The 23,814-nt window shown below is 42.9% G+C and overlaps 1 long non-coding RNA gene across 1 annotated transcript in view; it reads right to left on the reverse strand.

Annotated features, from left to right (window-relative positions):
* Positions 1-1,879: 1,879 nt before the first annotated feature.
* The window catches only part of LOC140731995 (uncharacterized), a 73,013-nt gene continuing 51,078 nt past the window's right edge, over positions 1,880-23,814 (reverse strand). The window contains exon 3 of the long non-coding RNA XR_012099961.1: positions 1,880-2,592. This is a non-coding gene — a long non-coding RNA (uncharacterized lncRNA). The remainder of the gene's footprint in view (positions 2,593-23,814) is intronic.

A 23,814-nucleotide genomic window follows, 5' to 3' on the forward strand; every position in this document is an offset into this window, starting at 1 on the left:
TGGGTCTACAACCAGAGGTCATGGGTTAAGGGTGAAATGTGAAATATTTTGAGGGGAATATGAGAGGAAACTTCTTCACTCAGAGGGTTATGCGAGTGTCGAATGAGCTGCTCGCACAAGTGATGCTTACGAGCTTGATTTCAATGTTTAAGCAAAGTTTGGATAGGTATATGGATAGTAGGGGTATAGAGGGCTATGGTCCCAGTGCAGGTCAATGGGAGTGGGTAGTTTAAATGCTTTAGGCATGGACTAGATGGGCTGAAGAGCCTGCTTTAGTGCTGTACTTCTCTAGGACTCTACGACTCTATTAATTTTGCTGTTTCTGAGAAAGTTAAGACTGGACCAATTAAGAAGCTCACTGATACGTTGAACTGCGTGCTTAGAAGCAAAAAATATGAAGAACTGTCAATTCTTGTTGACATTGTTGCAATAGTTCAAGCTTCTGGTGCTAACTGTGAGTGTGGATTCAGTGTTATGAATTCAATCAAATGTAACTCCAGAAACAGACTACAAGTGGAACATTTGAATGATCTAATGAGGATTGAGACACACCTTTCATCTGCAGGCAAAATTAATCTGGACAGTGTTCGTAGACAATAGGTTTGTAATAAATTCAGATGAGAAACTATTTTAATTAGAAAGATTTTCTTTGTTGTACCCTTCATCATACCCTTCAATTAATAAATAAAATCAAAAGTATGTGATTTTTCAGTTTGCATTCTAAATACTCAAGTATGCATATTACAAAAAAAACATTTTTTCACTGCTTTAGCAATTTTCAGGCCATGTAAAAATTTCCCACACAGAGCAAAATTGGTCTCCAAACAAGAGAAAATCTGCAGATGCTGGAAATCCAAAGCAATACACACAAAATGCTGGAGGAACTCAGCAGGCCAGGCAGCATCTATGGAAAAGATGTTTTGGGTCGAGACCCTTTATCAGAACTGATGAAGTCCTCCAGCATTTTGTGTTGCTTTGCAATGGTTGGTCAACACAGCTGTAAAAATAAATTAGAGGGAACGTTTCTGTGCAGAACAGCCCTGCCAGCCCAATGAGCTGCACCACCCAGCAACCCACCTGTTTAACTGTAACCTAATCACAGAACAATTAACAATGACTAATTAACCTATTAACCGGTATGTCTTTTGACTAAGGGAGGAAATCAGAGCACCTCGAGGAAACTAACGAGCTGATGGGTGGGAACATACAAACCTCTTACAGGCGACGTTGGACTTGAACTCCAAACTCCAACTGCCCAAGTGATAAGCACTATGCTACCATGGCAGCCCAATAGTTAATTCTTCCAGCTTCTGATGAGAAGTCAAAGAACTTTGGACAAGTTAGACTGACGGGCCTGTCTGTGTGATGTATCACCCTAAGGCTCCATAAGCTGATAGGTTGATAATGCTTTTTTTCATAGTACATACTGTATTTCCAAAATCTTTATTCTTTATCCTATTCTCTATTTTCTTGGTGAATGCTGAAGTGCCAGCTTTTAGTTTGAAACAGATCACAAGCATAATGTCCACTTTTCTGTTTGAGTAATCCTGGCTGGAGAAGCCTTTGGTTTTGTGCTTTTATTTGAAAACACCACAGCTCCACACTGCATTACCCCAACAACACCGTGATACAATCTGGAGGTATCATTTTCCATGAACTAGCAGTCAGATCATCCTGGGAGGCACCTCTTGACATGGGAGCTGAGTGGATGTCAAAAGATTTATCTCAACTCTGTTTATGTTTGTTGAAGGAATTAAAGCAGTGAAATAGGAAACTTTACACCCACTCTCCAAACGAGATGTGTATCCAGATGCAAAGATACAATTGCTACAGAAGAGACGAATGCCAGAGAATCAAAAGCAGTAATTGCACTGGATATTCCATCTTTAATTAATTCCATATGAGATAGCGATTATTCAATTTTTTTTCAAAAACTGTGTAATAACTTATGCAGCAAAGGTTGATAATAAAAGTAATTCATTGTGATGTTCCAAACCAGATTTAACAATGATCATTTCATATTACAAGAAAATAGTGCCTCAATTTTAACATCTAGTGGCCTGGCTAATGATTCAGAGATGTGAATTCAAATACCACCATTGAGATGTGGAGTTTATCAGGTATTTAAATAATCTGGATTTCTGTTTTTAATTGTTTAACAACTGGATTGTTACAAAAATGATCAGGTTCAGTTATTGGGCCCTGAACATTATCTTGTCATTCCTTGTTTTTGCTTATTGTTCATTTGTTTTTACTGAAAGTGTATGGTATTTTTATGTCTTGGTACTAACTCCTACCGCAAAAATAATGTAACAAATTTTACATTATTTAAGTCAGTGATAATAAAGAATAAAGCTAATTCTGATTCTGATTCTGACAATACCAGTCAGAGAAGACTATCTGCCATCCTTAGCCAAACTGGCCTATACAGTATGTGATCTCAGTGCCACATCAATGAGGTTGGATCCTATCTGCTCCCTAAATTAGACAAGCAAATCATTAAGTTGTAGCATAACTGAAGGCGGCACACACTTTCTCGTAGGTGATTAGGGTTGGACGATAGATACTGGCCTTGCTGTTGACACACACATCCTGAAACACAAACAAAAATATGAAAGAATGGTTAAAGCTGTTTAAATATAAAAGAGAGACAGCAACATTTAAGCAGTTGAAGTTTTGCCAATTCATAATGTACAGATATTACAAGTATGTTTTTCATGGAAACAAAATTGGGCAGAAGCGGATCTTGCCATTAAATCACTTCCATAATGTTTATTATACACTTTGGCTGCTCTTGCAATCCACCTACCAAGTCCCAGGTGCCCTCTTTCAACATGTGTTGTTCAAACAGCTAATTATACTACAGCTCCCAGCTTCCTGCTTTCATACACAAATTAACCTGTGAAATTGTGAAATAACTGTAATAGAACAGGAGTTTCTGAGTATCAGCTTACTGTATAACACATTGTAGATGTTGTGAACCTGAAATAAAAACAGAAAATGCTGGAAATATTCAGCAGGACGGGCTGCATCCATGAGAGAGTGAGAGAGAGAAGAAACAGAATTAATAAATCAGGTTGATTTTGAACACAAACACGAGGAAATCTGCAGATGCTGGAAATTCAAGCAACACACACAAAATGCTGGTGGAACACAGCAGGCCAGGTAGCATCTATAGGAAGAAGCACTGTCAACATTTCGGGCCAAGACCCTTCGTCAGTAACATAGCAGCAAGGAATGCTCAGAATTGATAGAAAAATGTCCAGAAAATTGATCAGAGATATGTCTTCAAGGGTGCCTTAAAAGAGAAGAGAACGTTTCAAAATCAAGAATGATGGGAACACTCGGCAGGTCATTCAGCTTAATGTACTTATGATCATGTGCTACTGTACAGACTTGAGCCAAGAAGTGTAGGCTACAGTTTTACCATACTGTTTCAAAGAAAATCAGAGGTATTAATACCAGTATCCCAGCCAAGATATATCCCTGAAGCATTATCTCTTAAGAAGATCAGAGCATCAGGACATTATTACCAGCTGTCAGTCTCACTGGCTATTACTGATGGTTCTGATTACAACTGCTGCACTTCACAATATGCTGTCAAGCACGGAAGTACAAGATTTGCAAAGGCCATACCTGTCAATTCACTTGGCACACTACACTCCACACAGGCTCTGCTATGTATCCAGTTGCAGGACTTAGTCTGTCTGGAACTACCGTCACTTGTGCCAGGTTAAGTTCAGGTAGAATATAAGGCCCTATCAGTCTCAGTGGGTTGTAGGGCAGAGGATTAGGAAATTAAAGATAAATTACTGTTTTTGAAAGTATTTTCCCTTCAGTGCATTTAATTATATACGTGTGCTAGGTATTTTAAGTTAAAGTCTTAAGGCTGATTTATACTTCTGCACAATAGCCTACGCCACAGCCTTCATAAGTGGCCTGCGCCATTGTGAGCATTTATATCTGTGCATTGGTGTGTCTGCGTCGCTCTGCAATTCACCGCCAAAACGCTAGTTGTCGGTGGGGTTTCTAATGGCGACTGAGTGCATCATGTTGGAGTTGGAGCTAATAAATGTTGAACAAGGGTTACTTTTATTGAAATTACTGCAACGCAGAAAAGAGAGAAGATGTCGGAGGAGATGGTGTGTACGACCACTGAACGGATTAAGGCAGAAGAAAGGTGAATTTTCTGTGCTTGTCCGGCCACTGAGAGACATGGACGCGGAAATGTATTTCAAATATTTTCGGATGTCGGCAGGTGGATTTGACAATTTGGTTCATCGTCTCCCACCATTCATTTTGCAACAGTGTACGAACAGTATGCCTATAGACAGGAGAAAATGCGATGTTACCAAGCGGACCAATCACAGTTGTTGTGGTCTGCGTCACCACGACGTGCAGTTACATTTTTGGAGAGGTGCGCGTCAGGCTATGGCATAGGGTGCAGCATAGGTTATGTGGCTACGCTGTTCATTTGACACAGAAGTAAAAATTAGCCTTTAGAGTCATAGAGAGGTACAGCATAGAAACAGGACCTTCAGCCTACTGAGCCTCACCAATCATCAACCATCCATTTACATTAAACCTACCTGAACCAAACATTCTCATGAACTCCAATCAGATTTTGTCACTCAGCACACTATAGGGGCAAGTTACAGTAGTCAAATAACCAACCAGTCTGCACGTCTTTGAGATGTGGGAGGAAACCCAAACATTCATAGGGTGAGAGGAGATGTGAGGCAGCAGTTAACCAGCTATTCTGTTGTGCCACCATATTACCAGATTTCTTTTAAAATTTTAAGTGATTTTAGTTTAATTTATGTTTTAGTTTAAGTATTTATTTCAAGTTGAATGAAGCAAAAACTCCTCAAAAATATTCAGTATTTTCATGCTCATAAAGATCTGCTTTCGATTATTCCAGCTTTCAAAGCCTGTCAAAAGTGATGCAGGGGCAGGTCTTCCTCACCTGATGCCCAGTCACTGCTCCGATCACGACTGAACTCAAGGGTGCAGAATGTCCTCAGAACTGGCCTTCTACAACTTGGCAAGTTCAGATGGAGGTTCAGCCAGTGAGTCTGGATACCAAGCTCAACATTATCAACTCTATCTACTTTATTCCCCAAATACCTCTAAATATGTTAGGAACTTGCTGTGGTGAGTTGGTCATGTTGTGGCATGCAACAAGAAACAACAACATTCAAAAATTATAAAAAGTAAAGAATTAAGTTAAAAGTTATAAATATAAATATAATTTAAATATTAAATCAAATGAAGTTAGAGGTTAAAGATGTGGAATAAAATGTGCTTAATAAATAAATACCATATGTATTTACAATGTAAACAGTTTTATAAAAAGTGGTTTTAAGTGTGTACAGTGCAGTGCATTACAGAGGTAACGGATAGTTAGGGTTAGGCAGCTAATTAAATTGGCTGATCAGATTAACTGCTTGGGGGGAAGCAACTTTTAAGATGTTGTGTTTTTGTTTGTTTTAATAGGGCTATAGCCCTTTTCAGAAGGACCTTTTGCAAAAAGGCAGTTTGCTGGGTGGGTAATATCTGCAATGCTTCTTTGTTTTGGACAAGTCCTGCAGTGAAGGTTGGCTGCAGCCAATGACTTCTGTGCGAAGATGTTGCACCGACCATACAGTAATGGTTGATGTGAGGATGCTCTCTGGGATGGCAGTGTGGAATTGTATCAATTGGCACTTGGGATTGATTAGAAATCAAAGAAAGGCAGAGGCAAGTGCAGCTTGAGTGGACAGAGTCAGAAATAACTCTTCAAGGCGTCAGTCAGAGAGAGGAAAGTAAGTGAAAACTCTAGGTTAAGTATTTATTATTTCCCTTCTTTATATCTGCTCAGCTAGGACTGTTATGATGCCAGGCAGGATAGTGAAATGCTCCTCCTGTGGAATCGATGGTTAGGGATGAGATTACAGAACAGCTGGAGGCACATGACAAGATAGGCCAAAGCCAGCATGGTTTCCTGAAAGGAAAATCCTGCCTGACTAAACTACTGCAATTTTTTGAGGAAATTACAAGCAAGGTAGACAAAGGAGATGTAGTAGATGTGGTGTACTTGGATTTTTAGAAGGCCTTTGACAAGGTGCCACACATGAGACTGCTTAGCAAGATAAGAGCCCATGGAATTACAGGGGAGATGCTAGCACGGGTGGAGCATTGGCTGATCGGCAGAAAACAGGGAGTGGGAATAAAGATATCCTATTCTGGCTGACTGTCAGTTACCAGTGGAGTTCCACAGGGGTTGGTGTTGGGACTGCTGCTTTTTACGATGTAGTTCAATGAAATGGATTTGTGGCTAAATTTGCTACTGATATAAAGATAGCTGGAGGTGCAGGTGGTGTTGAGGAAACAGAGAGCCTGCAGAGGGATTTAGATAGTTTAGGGGAATGGGCAAAGAAGTGGCAAATGAAATACAGTGTTGGAAAGAATATGTTTATGCACTTTGGTGGAAGAAATAAATGTGTAGACTATTATTTAGATGTGGAGAGAATTCAAAATGCAAAGATGCAAAGGGACTTGGGAGTTCTTGTGCAGGATACCCTAAATGTTAACCTCCAGGTTTGAGTCGGTGGTGAAGAAGGCGAATGCAATGTTGGCATTCATTTCTCGAGGTATAGAATATAAGGGATGTGATGTTGAGGCTCTATAAGCCACTCGTGAGACCACACTTTGAGTATTGTATGCAGTTTTGGGCTCCTTATTTTAGAAAGGATATACTGAAATTGGAGACAGTTCAGAGAAGGTTCATGAGAATGATTCAAAGAATGAAAGGGTTATCATATGAGGAACATCTGGCAGCTCTTGGGCTGTATTCCTTGGAGTTCGGGAGAATGAGGGGGGAATCTCATAGAAACATTCCAAATGTTAAAAGGCCTGAACAGACTAGATATGACAAAGTTATTTCCCATGGTAGGGAAGTCTAGAACAAGAGGGTATGACTTCAGGACATCCATTTAGAACAGAGATGCAGAGAAATTACTTTAGTCAGAGGGTGGTAAATCTGTGGAATTTGTTGTCACGAGTGGCTGTGGAGGCCAAGTCTTTGGGTGTATTTAAGGCAGAGATAGATAGGTTCTTGATTAGCCAGGGCATCAAAGGGTATGGGGACACAGCAGGGGAGTGGTGATGACTGGAAGAATTGGATCAGCCCATGATTGAATGGCAGAGCAGACTTGATGGGCTGAATAACCTACTTCTGCTCCTATGGGCTTATGGTCTTGTGTAGGAAGGCAAGGAGAGTTCAGTGTCCCTGATGACTACAACTGGGAGAAATGCATCCAGCTGCAGCTTCTAATAATCCACATTAAGAAGCATGAGCTAGAACTGGATGAACTCCAGATTATTATGGAAGCTGAGGAGGTGAGAGAAAGGACATATAAAGACATAGGTACACCCAAAGTGCAGAATACAGGGGTTAAGAATTCAGTGCAGAGTACCCCTGTGGCCATCACCCTCAACAAAAGTTATGTTACCGGAACTTCCACCACCTCTAACAGGATCCCACCACCAAGCACATCTCGCCCTCCCCCAACTTTCTGCTTTCCACAGGGATCACTCCCTACGCGACTCCCTTTTCCATTCGTTCCTCCCCACTGATCTCCCTCTTGACACTTCCCCTTGCAAGCGGAGCAAGTGCTACACCTGCCCCTACACCTCCTACCATCCAGTGCCCCAAAAAGACCTTCCAGGTGAGGTGACTCTTCACCTGTGAGTCTATTGGGGTCATTCACTGTGTCCGGTGATCCTGGTCTTGCCTCCTGTATATCGATGAGACCAGACATTGATTGGGAAACCATTTTGCTGAGCACCTACACTCCATTCACCAAGTGGGATCTCCCAGTGGCCACCCATTTGAATTCCACTTTCCATCCCCATTCAGATATGTCAGTTCCTAGCCTCCTCTACTGTTGCGATGAGGTCACACTCAGGTTGGAGGAACAACACCTTATATTCCATCCAATTAGCCAACCTGATGGCATGAACATTGATTTCTCAAATTTCCGGTAATGCGCACCGCCCCCACCCTTTACTACTCTACCACCATTCAGGGCCCCAAACAGTCCTTCCAGGTGAGGCAGCACTTTACCTGTGAGTTTGCTGGGGTCATCTATTGCAGTCAGTGCTCCTGGTGCGGCTTCCTCTACATCGGCGAGACCCGACGCAGATTGGGGGATTGCTTCGTCAAGCACCTCCGCTCCATCCACCACAACAGACAGGATCTCCCGGTTGCCACCCACTTCAACTCTGCTTCATGTTCCCATTCAGATATGTCCATACATGGCCTCCTCTACTGCCATGATGAGGCCAAACTCATGTTGGAGGAGCAACAACTCATATACTGTCTGGATAGTCTCCAGCCCCTTGGTATGAACATCGAATTACAACTTCCGGTAATTCCCTCCCCCTCCCTTCCCCCATCCCAGTTTCACTCTGCCTCCTCTCCCTGCTACCTTCCAGCCTTCTCCTTCCCACCCTCTCCCTCCTTCTTCAGTCCTGATGAAGAATCTCGGCCCGAAACGTTGACTGCTCGTTTCCACGGATGCTGTCCGACCTGCTGAGTTCCTCCAGCTTGTTTGTACATGTTCACTATTCCCCATCCCCTTTTCCCTCCCTCACCTTATCTTCTTGCTTGCCCATCATCTCCCTCTGGTGCTCCTCCCTTCTTTTCTTTCTTCTATGGCCTTCTGTTCTCTCCTATTGGACTCCCCCTTCTCCAAGCCTGTATCTTTCACCAATCAATCTCCCAACTCTTTACTACATCCCTCCCCCTCCCAGTTTCACCTGTCACCTTGTGTTTCTCTCTCCCCTCCCCCACCTATTAAATATACTCCTCATCTTTTTTTCTCTGGTCCTGCCAAAGGGTCTCGGCCTGAAACATCAATTGCATTTTTTTTCCTAGATGCTGCCTGGCCTACTGAGTTCCTCCAGCATTTTGTGTGTGTTGCTTGGATTTCCAGCATCTGTATATTTTCTCTTGCTTGTCACTGGAAACTGTTGGGGGGAAAGGTGGTTGGCCCAACAAAGGAAAATCACAGTGGACAGGTCTCGGGCTCAGAGTCTGGCTCTGCAATTCAGACAGTGGGGTGGGGGGGGTGGAGGAGAAGGGACACACTGTGGTAATAACGGATTCATTTGTTAGGGGAATGGACAGGAGGTTGTGTGGGCAAGAACAAGATTCCCAGATGGTATGTAGCCTCCCAGGTGCCAGGATCCGGGATATCTTGGATTGAATCCTCAGCATTCTTAAGTGGGATGGTGCACAGCCGGAAATCGTTATCCAAGTAGGTACCAATGATGTGGGTAGGACAAGTGATGAGGTTCTGCATAGGGAGTAAATTCAAGAGCAGGACCTCCAGGGTTGTGATCTCAGGATTGCTACCCACGCCATGTGCTAGTGAGAGCAGAACTAGAATATACAGTTTAATACGTGGCTAAGGAGTTGGTGTAGGAGGGAGGGCATAAGATTTTTTGGATCTTTGGGCTCTCTTCCAGGTGGGATGTGTACAGAAAGGACAGTTTGCATTGAACAGGAGGGGGACTAATATTATAGCAGGAAGGTTTGTTAATGCTACATGATGCCATCATCTTGAAGTGTTTCGAGAGGCTCATCATGAGGCATATCAAGACCCTGCTGCTCCCCTCACTGGACCCCCTACAGTTTGCGTACCGTCCCAACCGCTCAACAGATGATGCCATTGCCACCACCCTCCACCTGCCCCTAACTCACCTGGACAAAAAAGACACATACATTCGGATGCTGTTCATAGACTTCAGTTCAGCATTCAACACAATCATCCCTCAGAAACTGATTGGAAAGCTGAGCCTGCTGGGACTGAACACCTCCCTCTGCAAGTGGATCCTAGACTTCCTGACTGGGAGACCTCAGTCAGTCCGGATCGGGAGCAACATCTCCAACACCATCACACTGAGCACGGGGGCTGTGTGCTCAGACAACTGCTGTTCACTCTGCTGACCCACGACTGTGCTGCAACACACAGCTCAAATCACATCATCAAGTTCGCCAATGACACAACCGTGGTGGGTCTCATCAGCAAGAACAATAAGTCAGCATACTGAGAGGAGGTGCAGCGGCTAATGGACTGGTGCAGAGCCAACAACCCATCTCTGAATGTGAATGAAACAAAAGAGATGGTTGTTGACTTCAGGAGGGCACAGAGTGACCACTCCCTGCTGAACATCGACGGCTCCTCGGTAGAGATCGTTAAGAGCACCAAATTTCTTGGTGTTCTTCTGGAGGAGAATCTCACCTGGTCCCTCAACACCAGCTCCGTAGCAAAGAAAGCCCAGCAGCGTCTCTACTTTCTGTGAAGGCTGAGGAAAGTCCATCTCCCACCCCCCATCCTCATCACATTCTACAGGGGTTGTATTGAGAGCATCCTGAGCAGCTGCATCACTGCCTGGTTTGGAAATTGCTCCATCTCGGATCGTAAGACCCTGCAGCGGATAGTGAGGTCAGCTGAGAAGATCATCGGGGTCTCTCTTCCCACCATCAAGGACATTTACACTACACGCTGCACCCGCAAAGCAAACAGCATTATGAAGGGCCCCATGCACTCCTCATACAATCTCTTCTCCCTCCTGCCATCTGGGAAAAGGCTCCGAAGCATTCGGGCTCTCACAACCAGACTATGTAACAGTTTCTTCCCCCAAGCTATCAGACTCCTCAATACCCAGAGCCTAGACTGACACCTTGCCCTATTGTCCTGTTTATTATTTATTGTAATGCCTGCACTGTTTTTGTGCACTTTATGCAGTCCTGTGTAGGTCTGTAGTCTAGTGTAGTTGTTTTTTTTTGTTTTTTACGTAGTTCAGTCTAGTTTTTGTACTGTGTCATGAACACCACGGTCCTGAAAAACGTTGTCTCATTTTTACTATGTATTGTACATAGCAGTTATGGTCGAAATTACAATAAAAGTGACTTGACTTGACTTGACATGGCAGAGTTTAAACTAGTGTTGCAGAGGGATGGGAACCAGAGTGTCAGAACAGTTAGTGGAGAGGCTGTGGAGGCAGATGCTGGTAAGACCTCAGACAAAGTTAGAAATCAAAAGGTTGAACGAGGTGTGACTAGTGTCCTGAGCTGTGTATATTTCAATACAAGAAGCATCGTAGGAAATGCAGATGTTAGTGCTGAAGATGAGGTAGCTGGTTTACAAACAGAGGCAATGAGTAGTGAAGAGAGGCTGCTTGTTGAGAGGGCAAAATAGCAGTCAACAAGATGAGCTGCAACGTAAAAGGCAGACAAGATTGAAAAGGGTGAATGCAGGACGGAAGGTGTTATATTTGAATGCACGCACTATACAGAATAAGATAGATGACCTTGTGGCACATTCCAGATTGATGCTGATTCATGGCTGAAAGAAGATTAAAGCTGGGAGCTTAATGCCCAAGGATATACATTGTATTGAAAGGACAGACAGGAAAGCAGGTGGGCAGGGGAGCATTACTCTTTTGATAAAAAATGAAATCAAATTATTAGAAAGAAGTGACTTAGGGTCAGGAGTGTTGAATCACTGTGGATAGAGCAAAGGAACTGCAAGGGTAAAAAGACCCTGATGGGAGATGTGTACAGGCCCCCAAGCAGTAATAAGGATTTCTACAAATTACAACAGGAGATAGAAAATACATGCCAAAAGGGCAATGCTACAACAGTCACAGGGGATTTCAATACGCAGGTAGATTGGGAAAATCAGGTTGGTGCTAGATTCCAGCAGGGGGATTTTCTAGAGTGCATTAGAGATGGCTTTTTAGAGCAACTCTTGGTTGGGTCCACAAGGGGATCGGTTATTTTAGATTGGGCGCAGTGTCATGAGACCGAATTGATTAGGGAGCTTAAGGTAAAAAAAAACCTTAGGGAAAGTGATCGTAATATGATCAAATTCACTCTGAAATTAGAGAAGGAGAAGCTACAGAGAGAGGTATCAGTATTGCAGTCGAGTAAAGAGAATTACAGAGGCATGAGGGAGGAGTTGACCAGAATTGATTGGAAAAGAACACTGGCAGGGATGATGGAAGAGCAGCAATTGATGGAAGTTCTGGAAACAATTCAGAAGACACAGGATATATACATTCCAAAGAGCGAGACATATTCCAGTGGTAAGATGACTCAACCATGGCTAACAAGAGCAGTCAAAGCCAACATTAAAAAGCCAAAAAGGCCATAAAATAGAGAAAAAAATTAGTGGGAAGTTAGAGGATTGGGAAGCTTTTAAAAACCAACAGAAGGCAACCATAAAAAGTCATTAAGAAGGTAAAAATGGACTACTAAAGTAAGATAGCCTGTGATTTTAAAGAGGATACCAAACATTTCTTCAGATACAGAAAGTGTAAAACAGAGGTAAGAGTGGATATTGGACCACTGGAAAATGATGCTGGAGAAGTAATAACGGGGACAAGGAAATGGTGGATGAACCAATTAAGTATTTTGCATCAGTCTTCACTGTGGAATACATTAGCAGTATGATAGAACTTCCAGGTGCCAAGGGTCATGAAGTGTGTGAAATTACCTTTACTAGAGAAGTTTCTTGGGAAATTCAAGTGTCTGAAGGTAGCTAAGTCACCTGGACCAGATGGTGCACACTCCAGAGTTCTGAAAGAGGTGGCTGAAGGCATTAATAATGATCTTTCAAAAATCATTAGGTCAGGAGTGGTTCTGGAACACTGGAAAATTGCAAATGTCACTCCACTGTTTAAGAAGGGAGAGAGGCAGAAGAAAGGAAATTCTAGGCTAGTTAGTTTGATCTCAGTGGTTGGCAACATGTTGGAGTCGATTATTAAGGATGAGGTCTCAGGGTACTTGGAGGCACATGATAAAATAGGCCGTAGTCAGCATGGTTTCCTGAAGAGAAAATCTTGCCTGAGAAATCTGTTGGAAATCTTTGAAGAAATAACAATCAGAATAGTTGAAGGAGAATCGTTTGATATAGCGTACTTGAATTTTTAGAAGATCTTTGACAAAGTGCCACACATGAGGCTGTTTAACGAGCTACGAGCCCATCATATTACAGGGTAGATTCCAGCATGGACAAAGCAGTGGCTGATTGGAAGGAGGTAAAGAGTGAGAATAAAGGAAGCATTTCCTGTTTGGCTGCCAGTGGTGTTCCACAGGGGTCTGTGTTAGGACTGATTCTTTTAACATTATATGTTAATGATTTGGATGATGGAATTGATGGCTTTATTGCAAAGTTTGTGGGTGACATGAAGATAGATGGAAGGACAGGTAGTTTTGAGGAGGTAGAGAGACAACACAAGGACTTGGTCAGATGAGGAAAATGGGCAAAGAAATGGCAGATGGGATACAGTGTCAGGAAGTGTACAGTCATTCACTTTGGTAGAAAAAATGAAAGGGTTGACTATTTTCTAAATGGAAAGAAAATACAAAAAAAACCTGAGGGACTTGGGAGCCCTTGTACAGGATTCCCTAAAGGTTAATTTGCAGGTTGAAAAAGATTCCAGGATTGAATGCCATGTCATATGAAGAGTGTTTGATGGCTCTGGACCTGTATTCACTAGAATTCAAGTCAAGTCTATTGTCATTTCGACCATAGACTGCTGGTACAGTACACAGTAAAAATGAAACAATGTTCCTCCAGGACCCTGGTGCTACATGAGACAACACAAAACTACACTAGACTATGTGAGACAGCACAAGGCTACACTAGACCACGTAAAACAACATAAAAACTGCATTAGACTACAGACCTGCACAGGACTACATAAAGTGCACAAAACAGTTCAGGGCTGTACAATAGTTAATAAACAAGACAATAGGCACAGTAGAGGACAAATTACAATATAATAATAAATGATGTAGATGTCAGTCTAGACTCTGAGTATTGAGGAGTCTGATAGCTTGGGGGATGAAACTGTTGCACAGTCTGGTCGTGAGAGCCCGAATGCTTCAGTACCTTTTTCAGAAGAATGAGGCGTGACCTCATTGAAACCTATCGAATAGAGAAAGGCCTCAATAGAGGGGACGTGGAGAAGATGTTTCCTCTGATGGCAGAGTCAAAGACCAGAGGACAGAGCATAAGAATAAAGGAGTGTCCTTTTAGAACAGAGATGAGGAGGAATTTGCAAGAGGAGAAAGAAAAATTGGAGAGGCTGGCAGGTGGCCGTGAGAAGAAAAAGCCAATGGGTGGCCAGGAGAAGGAAGAGTCAAGGGTTGGTTGGAGGAAGGAGAATCCAGCGGTCAGCCGTGAGAAGGAGAAGCTAGTGGACAGGCTGGATAAGGTTCAGAAGAGCTGACCTGGGTGGAAACCATGTTGCTGCCTGCTACTCAAAGCCATGAGAGTTGGTGCGCGAAAGCAGCGTGCAGAGTAACTATGAATAACTGTCTTGGGTGCCTCTCTACCCTGTTGGACATTGATAACGTGAGATGCCACAGATCTGTTTCCCTTGTTTGGTGGTGATGAGGCGATGGCCTCAGCGGGCTTGCTGGCTGATTCTCTCCAGGTGATGAGACTGGAGATGGTGTAATGTGGAGTCTGTGCTTGGGTGGAAGCTGGTCTCTCCCATCAGTGCTGCCATCCAGTGTTCGACCAGCAGAAGGACGGGGGTGGGGGGGATTGCCAGGAGCTGAAACATCAATTTGCATGTCACTCAGGGACTTGGACCATTTTTCTTAATTGACAATGAGTGTGTGTTTTTTTCACTATTTTGAATATACTTTATGCACTTTGGATCCAGAGAAACACTGTCTCGTTCAACTGTATCCATGTATGTTTTGAATGATAAGAAAACTTGATTTAATTTGATGAAATGGAGGAACAAATTCGATGGGCCAAGTGGCCTAATTCTGCTCCTATATCCTATGGTCTTACGGTCTTACGGAATGTGAACAGAGCATACATTGTCCCAATAGTAATATCTACAACTGGTATTGTCCAAAATTTACTGCACAATAGCATTAAACAATTTGGCTGCACAGCAACATCAATGTAAATCTCCAGAAGGCCACAATACTAAACACCACTAGAATAGTCCAAAAGTTCCTGGCAATTATGAACTGATTGTTCTTGGCTATGCCCATACTTCAGGTTTAAACAGAATGAGTTTTTAGAAAAATAAAAACATAATAATGATAATAATAAATAAATAAATAAATAATGGGATGAAGTGTCCTTGAAAGACCATAAAACCATAAGACAGAGCACATCAAGTCCGCTCTGGCATTTCATCATGGCTGATCCTGGATCCCACTCCATCCCATACACCTTCCTTCCCACCATATCCTTTGATGCCCTGACCGATCAAGAAATGATTAACTTCCACTTTAAATATATGCACAATCTTGGCCTCCACCACAGTCTGTGGCAGAACATTCCACAGATTTATCACTCTCTCCATAATTTCCTTTGTCAGCCATGGTTGTCTACCCCTGCCATTTGAGAACTTCTTCCTCTGTGGGACAGATCTATCCTTCACCTTGTGAACTATTCCCAGAAACTTCAGCCATCTCTGCTCTGACGTCATCCCCGCCAGTATCCTCCTCCAATCCACCTGAGCAAGCTCCTTTCTCATGCCTCGAAAATTCCCTTTATTCCATTGTGATACTAGTGTATGTTGGTTATGCTTCTCCCTCTCAAATTGCAATATGAATCCAATCATATTATGATCATTGCCTCCTAAGGGTTCCTTTACATTAAGCTCCCTAATAATATCTGAGTGAATACACAACACCCAATCTAAGATAGCCTTTCCATGAGTAGGCTCAAGAACAAGCTGCTCTAAAAAGCCATCTTGTAGGCATTCAACAAGTTCCCTCTCTTGTGATCTGACAACAATCTGATTTTCCCAATCTCCTTGCATATTGAAGTTCCCCATTACAATTGTGTCATTACACTAATTACATGCCTTTTCCAGCTCCCATTGCAATCTGAACCCCACATCTTGGCTATTATGTGGAAGCCTATAATGATTCCCAGAATGGTTTTTTCACTCTTGCAGTTTCTTAACTCCACTCAGAAAGATTCAACATTCTCGGACCCTGTGTCACCACAACTCACTGATGCCCACAATGTCATACCGACCAATCTCTAATTGTGTCACAAGTTCGTCCACTTTATTCTGAATGCTACACACATTTAAATACAGCACCTTCAGTCCTGCATTCTTCGTCCTTTTGACAGAGACAGACAGACAGACATACTTTATTGATCCCGAGGGAAATTGGGTTTCGTTACAGCTGCACCAACCAAGAATAGTGAAGAAATATAGCAATATAAAACCATAAATAATTAAATAATAATCAGTTAATCATGCCAAGTGGAAATAAGTCCAGGAAGAGCCTATTGGCTCAGGGTGTCTGACACTCCGAGGGAGGAGTTGTAAAGTTTGATAGCCACAGGTAGGAATGACTTCCTATGACGCTCAGTGTTACATCTCGGTGGAATGAGTCTCCGGCTGAATGTACTCCTGTGCCTAACCAGTACATTATGGAGTGGATGGGAGTCATTGTCCAAGATGGCATGCAACTTGGACAGCATCCTCTTTTCAGACACCACTGTCAGAGAGTCCAGCTCCACACCCACAACATCACTGGCCTTACGAATGAGTTTGTTGATTCTGTTGGTGTCTGCTACCCTCAGCCTGCTGCCCCAGCACACAACAGCAAACATGATAGCACTGGCCACCACAGACTTGTAGAACATCCTCAGCATCATCCGGCAGATGTTAAAGGACCTCAGTCTCTGAGTTGAATTGTGTCTCTGTGGTACAATTTAACTCTTTGCTCTGTCTGCATTTGTAGCAATCATTGACTTGTCCTTCCTAACGTTCACGTTGTACCCATCATCTACTTGTGAACCTGCTGGCTCATCCTCAGCTCTATCACACTGGTTCCCACCCCCCTGTCATATTAGCTTAAACCAACAGCTCAAGTAAACCTGCCCGCAAGAATATTGGTCCCCCTTGTATTCAAATGCAATCCGTCCCTTCTGTACAGCTCACACCTGCGCCAGATAAGGCTCCCAATGATCCAGAAACCTGAATCCCTGCCCCCTGCTCCAATTTTTCAGCCACACAACCATCTGCCACCTTATTCTATTCCTATCCTCATTGCCGTGTGGCACAGCCAGCAATCCCAAGATCACAAACCTTGAGATCCTGCTTCTCAGCTTCCTTCCCAACTCCCTGAATTCTTTTTTCAGGACTTCCTCCCTTTTCCTTCCTAGGTCATTGGTACTAATATGTACCACGACTTCTGGCTGCTCACCTCCCTTTTCAGGCTATTGCAAATGCCTCCAGAAATATCTCAGATCCAGGCACCTGGGAGGCAAAACTACCACGCACGTTTCCTTTGCGCATCCACAGAATCGCCTATCTGTGCCCCTGACTTTCAAGTCCCCTATTACTGTTGCCAAACTCTTCAGTTCCCTACCCTTCTGAGCCACAGGGCCAGATTCAGTGCCAGAGCCAGGGCTGCTGCTGCTTCCCCCAGGTTTGTTGTTCTACCCCCCCCCCCCCACCCCAACAGTAATCAAAATGGAGTACTTATTGTTGAGAGGTATGGCTACAAGGGATCTCTCCACTATCTGATGTTCTCCTTTCCCTCTCCTGAAAGTCACCCATTTATCTGTCTCCTGTAGTCTTGGGGTGACTACCTCCCTGTAGCTCCTGTCTATCACTGCTTCACCTTCCTTAACAAGCTGAAGGTCATCAAGCTGTAGCCCTAACACGAGCTTCATCTTGATGGTTATGGTGCAGATGTGGCCATCAGAGAAGCTGAGAGTTTCCTGGAAATCCCACATCTGTCACCCAGAACAGAACACTGGCTCTGTAGACACACCCCCAATTCTCTCTAGATTTAAATAAGGAATAAGGAATAGCTACTTGCTTGTTCTCGTTGAAGCCTACTCCAAAGACGTCCGCCCCAATGATGACCACTCCACTCGCCGGTACCTCTCTTTTATTGAGAATGAATTTTTAAAAGCACTTTGCCTGACCTGCTTGGGACGCTCCTGTTTCGAGTGAGTCCATCGTCTGGACTCACTCACAACAAAGGTAATAACTGTTCCTGAGCCCGGTGGTGTAAGTCCTGAATCTCCTGTACCTTCTTCCTGATGGCAGCAGTGAGAAGAAAGCAAGACCTGGGTGATGGGGGTCCCTGATGATGTATGCTACCTTCCTGCAACAACGCTCCGTGTAGATCTGAACAATGATGGGGAGGGCTCTACCCATGATGGACTGGGCCATATCCATTACTTTTAGCAGGATCTTACATTCCTGAGCATTGGTATTTCCATACCAGGCTGTGATACAGCCAGTCAATGTACTCTCCATTGCACATCTATAGAAGTTGGTCAAAGTTATAAATGTCAATGGCTTCCTTCACCAGGCAGTTCCTTTGGTGTGGCACAGTAGCTCTAGGCCATCAAAGGCGATCCTGTGGTCATTGCATATGCAATGTTAAGGGACCAACAGAAAACCAGGAAATCCCAAAAACAAGGAGGATCCCTTTGCTACCACCTGTCTTCCCTACGTTTCAATGTTTTCTGGAAAAATTGCCAGGATCCTGAAGAAATATCAGATTAATACCATTCACAAACCCGTAAGGAAGCTCAATTCACAGTCTATGTGGGTCAAAGATGACCTGGGGCTCAGGACATCTGGCGATTACAGAGTTCCCTGTGAATATGGAGCAGCATTTATTGGCCAGGTGGTATCCGTTTGGGTTACCTGGAAAAATCAGTGGTAGGATTGACTTTGATGGCACAAAACTACAGTGTCACACCAGTGGCTTTTGGGACCACCTGGTGAAGGAAGCCATTGAAATAAGACTAGAGAATAAGGATTTCAACCAAGACGAAGGCCTTGCTCTAAGAACTGGAATATGATTTTAAACAAAGTTGGACAGTGGAAAACTGATTGTTTGAGGACTAACCAATGAATCAGATTCTGATTGTGATTCTGAGGAGGGATGGATGATAGGAGTTGAGTATATATACCACCAGACTAGACATGCCTGAGCATTATCCATTATGAGCTTGGCAGACTTTGTCATCAAAACGTTGGTTAAAATCGACACCTGGACCCGGCTGGAAACCCGAGAAGAGTTTATGCAACTCTAATGATGCTACCATGGAGTTATTCTACTTAGAAACACCGCAGTGGAAATCTGCCTTCTGTCACTTGCACTAAGCACATGTAGAACTACCAACTGTTGATAGTACTTAATGTTCTTTAGAGATACAACATGGTAATAGGCCCCTTCGGCTCGACAAGCTCACACTGCCCAATTACATGTTTGAGGCAAATTAACCTACTAACCCATATGCCTTTGTAATGTGGGAGGAAACCCACACAGTCACAGGGAGAACGTAAAAACTCCATACAGACAGCAGTGGAAATGAACCCAGGTCACTGGCACAGTAGTGGCCTTTACCGAAGCAGTACTTTACAATGCCGTCCCTTGCTGTACTTGAATCCAGCGGCAACGAACATGTGGAGCTGAGTGAAACCCATGGCCAACCACATGGATGACACGGCCAAGAAAACATACCAACGCCTCTACTTCCTCAGGATGCTAAAGACATTTGGCACATCCCCTTTGGCTCCCATCAGTTATTATTGATGTTCAGATGCATCATGCTTGGTATGGTAACTATTCTACCTAGAACTACTCTGCAGAGAGTGGTGGATCTCTTAGCACGTCATGGAAACCAGCTTCCGCTTTATGGACTTTGTCTACACTTCTCACTGCCTCAGTAGTGCAGCCAGCATCATCAAACATCCCACCCACCCGAGACATTCTCTCTTCCCCTCATCCAATCAGGAAGCCTGAAAGCCCATACCACTAGGCTCAAGGACAGCTTCTACCTCACGTTACAGGATGATTGATTGATCCGCTAGTTCAATAAGGATAGACCCCTGATATCACAATCAACCTCGTTTAGCCTTGTATCTTATTGTCTGCCTGCACAGCACTTTATCTATAACTGTAACACTTTATTTTGCATTCTGTTATTGTTTTCCCTTGTACCTCCTCAGCGTACTGATGTGATGAAATGATCTGTATGGATGGCATGCAGAATAAAATTGTAACCTGTACCTCAGTATATGTGACAATAACAAGCCAATTTAGCAATTTACCTGCCAATTTTCTCACACATATTTGGCACTAAAATCCAGAGATCTGGCTTGCATGCATTGCAATACAAAATTGAATTTTGCATTATTGTGACAAAGCAAATCCATTACATCAACCATTATTTTTGTAAAACAGCAACTATTTTCAAAAAGTGTCCTACTGTATAAAATGTAGATGACCATTTTATATAGGTAACAACAAATTTCATGGCACATTCTGGTGGTATTAAACCTGATTCTGATTCTGATGGTCCTTTTGGCTCTGAAGGATATGAAAGATTTCACCTTTGGCCTAATTTGAGGGCAAACCTCAGCCAAGACAGCAGTGATACACAACTGACTCTACTGCACTGAGTAATGGAGGAACAGAAGATTCAATCAAATAGAAAGATGGACTGATGAACCTGTGGCTAAGGGGGCAGGGATATAGGTCTTGGACCGTTTGGAGTTTTTCTGGAGTGGAGGCGGACTGTACAAGATGCATTTGAACCAGAGAGGAGCCAATATCCTAGCAGGAAAGTTTGTCATTCTACATGACAGGCTTTAAACAAGATTGGCAGGGGTGGTGGTAGGACTCTGATCAGGAGCAAATCATGAGATAGAGCAGTAGCCACAAGAGCAAGTTTAGTAATCAGGATAGCCAGCAGCACAAAAAGGGGAGGGAAAGGAATATTCATTTATACTGCATTTACATCAGTGCTTGGGTATTAACAGGTGAACATAGTCCTCTGGGCACTGGGATGTTATAACCGTAACAGAAACGTGGCTGAGAGAACGGCAGGAATAGCAGCTCATTGTTCTAGTATACGAATGCTACAGGCAGGACAGAGGTACAGATGAGTAAGGAGGGAATTTTGCCTTTTTGATAAATAAAAAACAGTGCTTAGGGACCACATCCTTCGAGGATCATCCAGTGAGGCCAAACAGGTAGAACTTAGGAACAAGAAGTGGAGCATCACTCTAGCAGGCTCCACCACTATCAAGCAACTCGCTAGTGGGGTAAATCTGCAGTACTTGATGTTCTTAATATCCATGTCTTTGGCTAAGGCAGATACAATAGTATCATATAAGAAGCACTTAGGTAGGTACATGGAAGGAAGGGGCCTGGTAAAATATGGACCATGCAGGAAACGGGAACTAGCTAGGTGGATAATGTGGTTGATGGGCTGAAGGACCTGTGCTGTGTTGCTCTGATACTGAGTTATATTATCTATACAGTGACCCGTAATAGAAATGGACACAAACATAAGAAAATGGGGAATGGGCACTGCTGAAGTCACCCCCACAGACTGCCTTGGTTCACCAGGAAGAGCTTTTTAGCAATTGTCGCTACAGTTGTGACAGTGTGAGTCAACAGCTTCCAGTGAAGAGCAACAAAAAAGAAGATTCCAGTTTTAAAAAACAGCAAATTGTTCAAGCTGGCTTCCATCTAGCCGCCCTCGGACCCATCTCTGACTTCCCTCATAAGTTGTATTTTTGGCGTTCTCCGGTGTCAGCATGCATGTCCAGAAAGCGATCTGGGGTCACTCAGGTTCAGCAATCCAATTGTTCCTTTTATAATGAGACCTGCATTAGATTGCAGTAATAATCTGAAATGATGCTTGATGGAAATCATTCTGTCTGGGAACATAATGGCTGTGTATGAGAACTACTCTTTATGTGACTGCATGAAACTGCAGAAAGTTTTGGACAAAGCACAGAACATCACAGGACCCAGCCTCCCCTCTATAGACTCTGCCTGTACCTCTCTCTGCCTCGGTAAGGCAGCCAGTATAATCAAAGACCCCACACACCTTGGATATTGTCTCTTCTTCCCTCTCCCATAGGGCAGAAGATACAAAATCCTGAAAGCATGTACCATTAGGCTCAAAGTCAGCTTCTACCTCACTGTCAGCAGACTCTTGTACGATAACTTAGACTTCTGTCCTCCAGACAATCTCGTTGTGATCTTGCACTTTATCATTTACCAGCACTGCTCTTTTCAGTAGCTTTTACAGTTTGTTGTGCATTGTTATTGTTCCACCTTATTCTAGCTCAATGTACTGTGTAATCATTAGGTTATATTGTATGCAAGAAAAGCTTTTCACTGTATCTTGGCACATATGACACTAATAAATTAATAGACCAATAAAAACAAGCTGTAGTAAAGGACTTAGTTTAACCTGATCAATTACCTTAAATTCTTTGGAACCTGGTAAAACCACCAAAAATTTATTTGAGTAAGATTTTCTTCAGCATTCAAGGTCATCATCTTAACAGTAGTAATATTGATGGCTGTCTGAAATTCAAGTTCATAGTTTTTGTCACAGGCATATACGCACAGGGTATGAAAATGAACTTATTTTACAGCAGCAATAGCAACACAGTACATCACTGACATGACAACAATGAGTTAACAAAAGCTTAAAATAACATAAGTTATACGTGACAAGAAATAGAATGGCATTAGTGCAATTTAAGAGAGGGGGTAAAAAGGAATATAATCCCATTTGTGTTAGGGTTTTACTGGCTGATACTAATCAAGTGATTATAGCAGATTAAAACCTGTTTTTATTTCAATTATAGAAAAACTACATCTTTCATAGTTATTTACTGACGCAATGTGTTCTCTACAAGTGATGAAGTACCATTGAAGCCAACTTGAAGGTAATGCATTTGACTAAAGAAAGGAGCAAGATTTTACTGTAATACAAGGTCATCATCTTAACGGTAGTAATGTTGATGGCTGTCTGAAGTTCAAGTTCATTTTATTTTAAGTATTTTAAGTATCTTTTCTCGACCTCATGATTAACTCTCTGCAGGTGCTGTTAGTGGCCTTCCCCCAACTATTGGTTCCATTGCTGTTCTTAGGCACCCTGTGGTTATCCATCACTAAGTTTAATTGTTTGCTTAAAATTTGATCTGGTCTGCCAGTAAAGGTAGCATTGCAGCTAACAACCTCGGAAGGGAGTCAGAGGGATGCTAAGCCCATTGGGAAAATGCCTGTCACACACCCAGAGTCAGCTTCTCACTTACATAATGTTATCAGTCTTTTTTTGAACCAAATGGGAGAAAAGTGAAATTCCAAACATACATCTGTCTCCTTATTCTCTGTTTAGCTTCGACTGTTTTCCCCCAGTGACAGTTCCTTGGCCTCTTAATGTAAGATTAACATTAGTTTACATTGGATGTGTCATATTTTTGTTCATTTAATAACATGATGTAAAAACATCTGCTTAAAATTAATTGACCAAGGGGTTCTGGTGACGTCATTGTGCAGAATGGCAGCCTAAAATAATAGCTCCTCTGGAAAAACGCTTATTTTGCCCCGTTAACCCGCCAAATACAAGATCTCTCGAAAACATCTGAACTGGTAAGGGGAGCAAGAATGGGGAACAAGAATGGAGATAAAAAAGCATCACTGTGGAGCCTGTGGACGAGAGGGGTGCAACGAGCGGTTCTCCTGCACTAAAGCGTGGTAGCACGGCTGATGCTGGGCCTTGTTCAGGTGAAGCGGCAAATTTAATAAAAATTCTGGAAGAGATATGGGAATTCCAAAAAGACATAAAACAGCTAAATGCTATCAAGTCAAAGTTCACCAATATTAATCAAAAAATAGCGGTGACAAAGACACACATTGAAAAGGTGGAAAATCGCGTTCAAAACATGGAATGGATGCCAAGTAGGTTATAAAAGTGTTAAATC

The sequence above is a fragment of the Hemitrygon akajei genome, chromosome 1 (genome assembly GCF_048418815.1).
Source record: "Hemitrygon akajei chromosome 1, sHemAka1.3, whole genome shotgun sequence".
NCBI lineage: Eukaryota > Metazoa > Chordata > Chondrichthyes > Myliobatiformes > Dasyatidae > Hemitrygon > Hemitrygon akajei.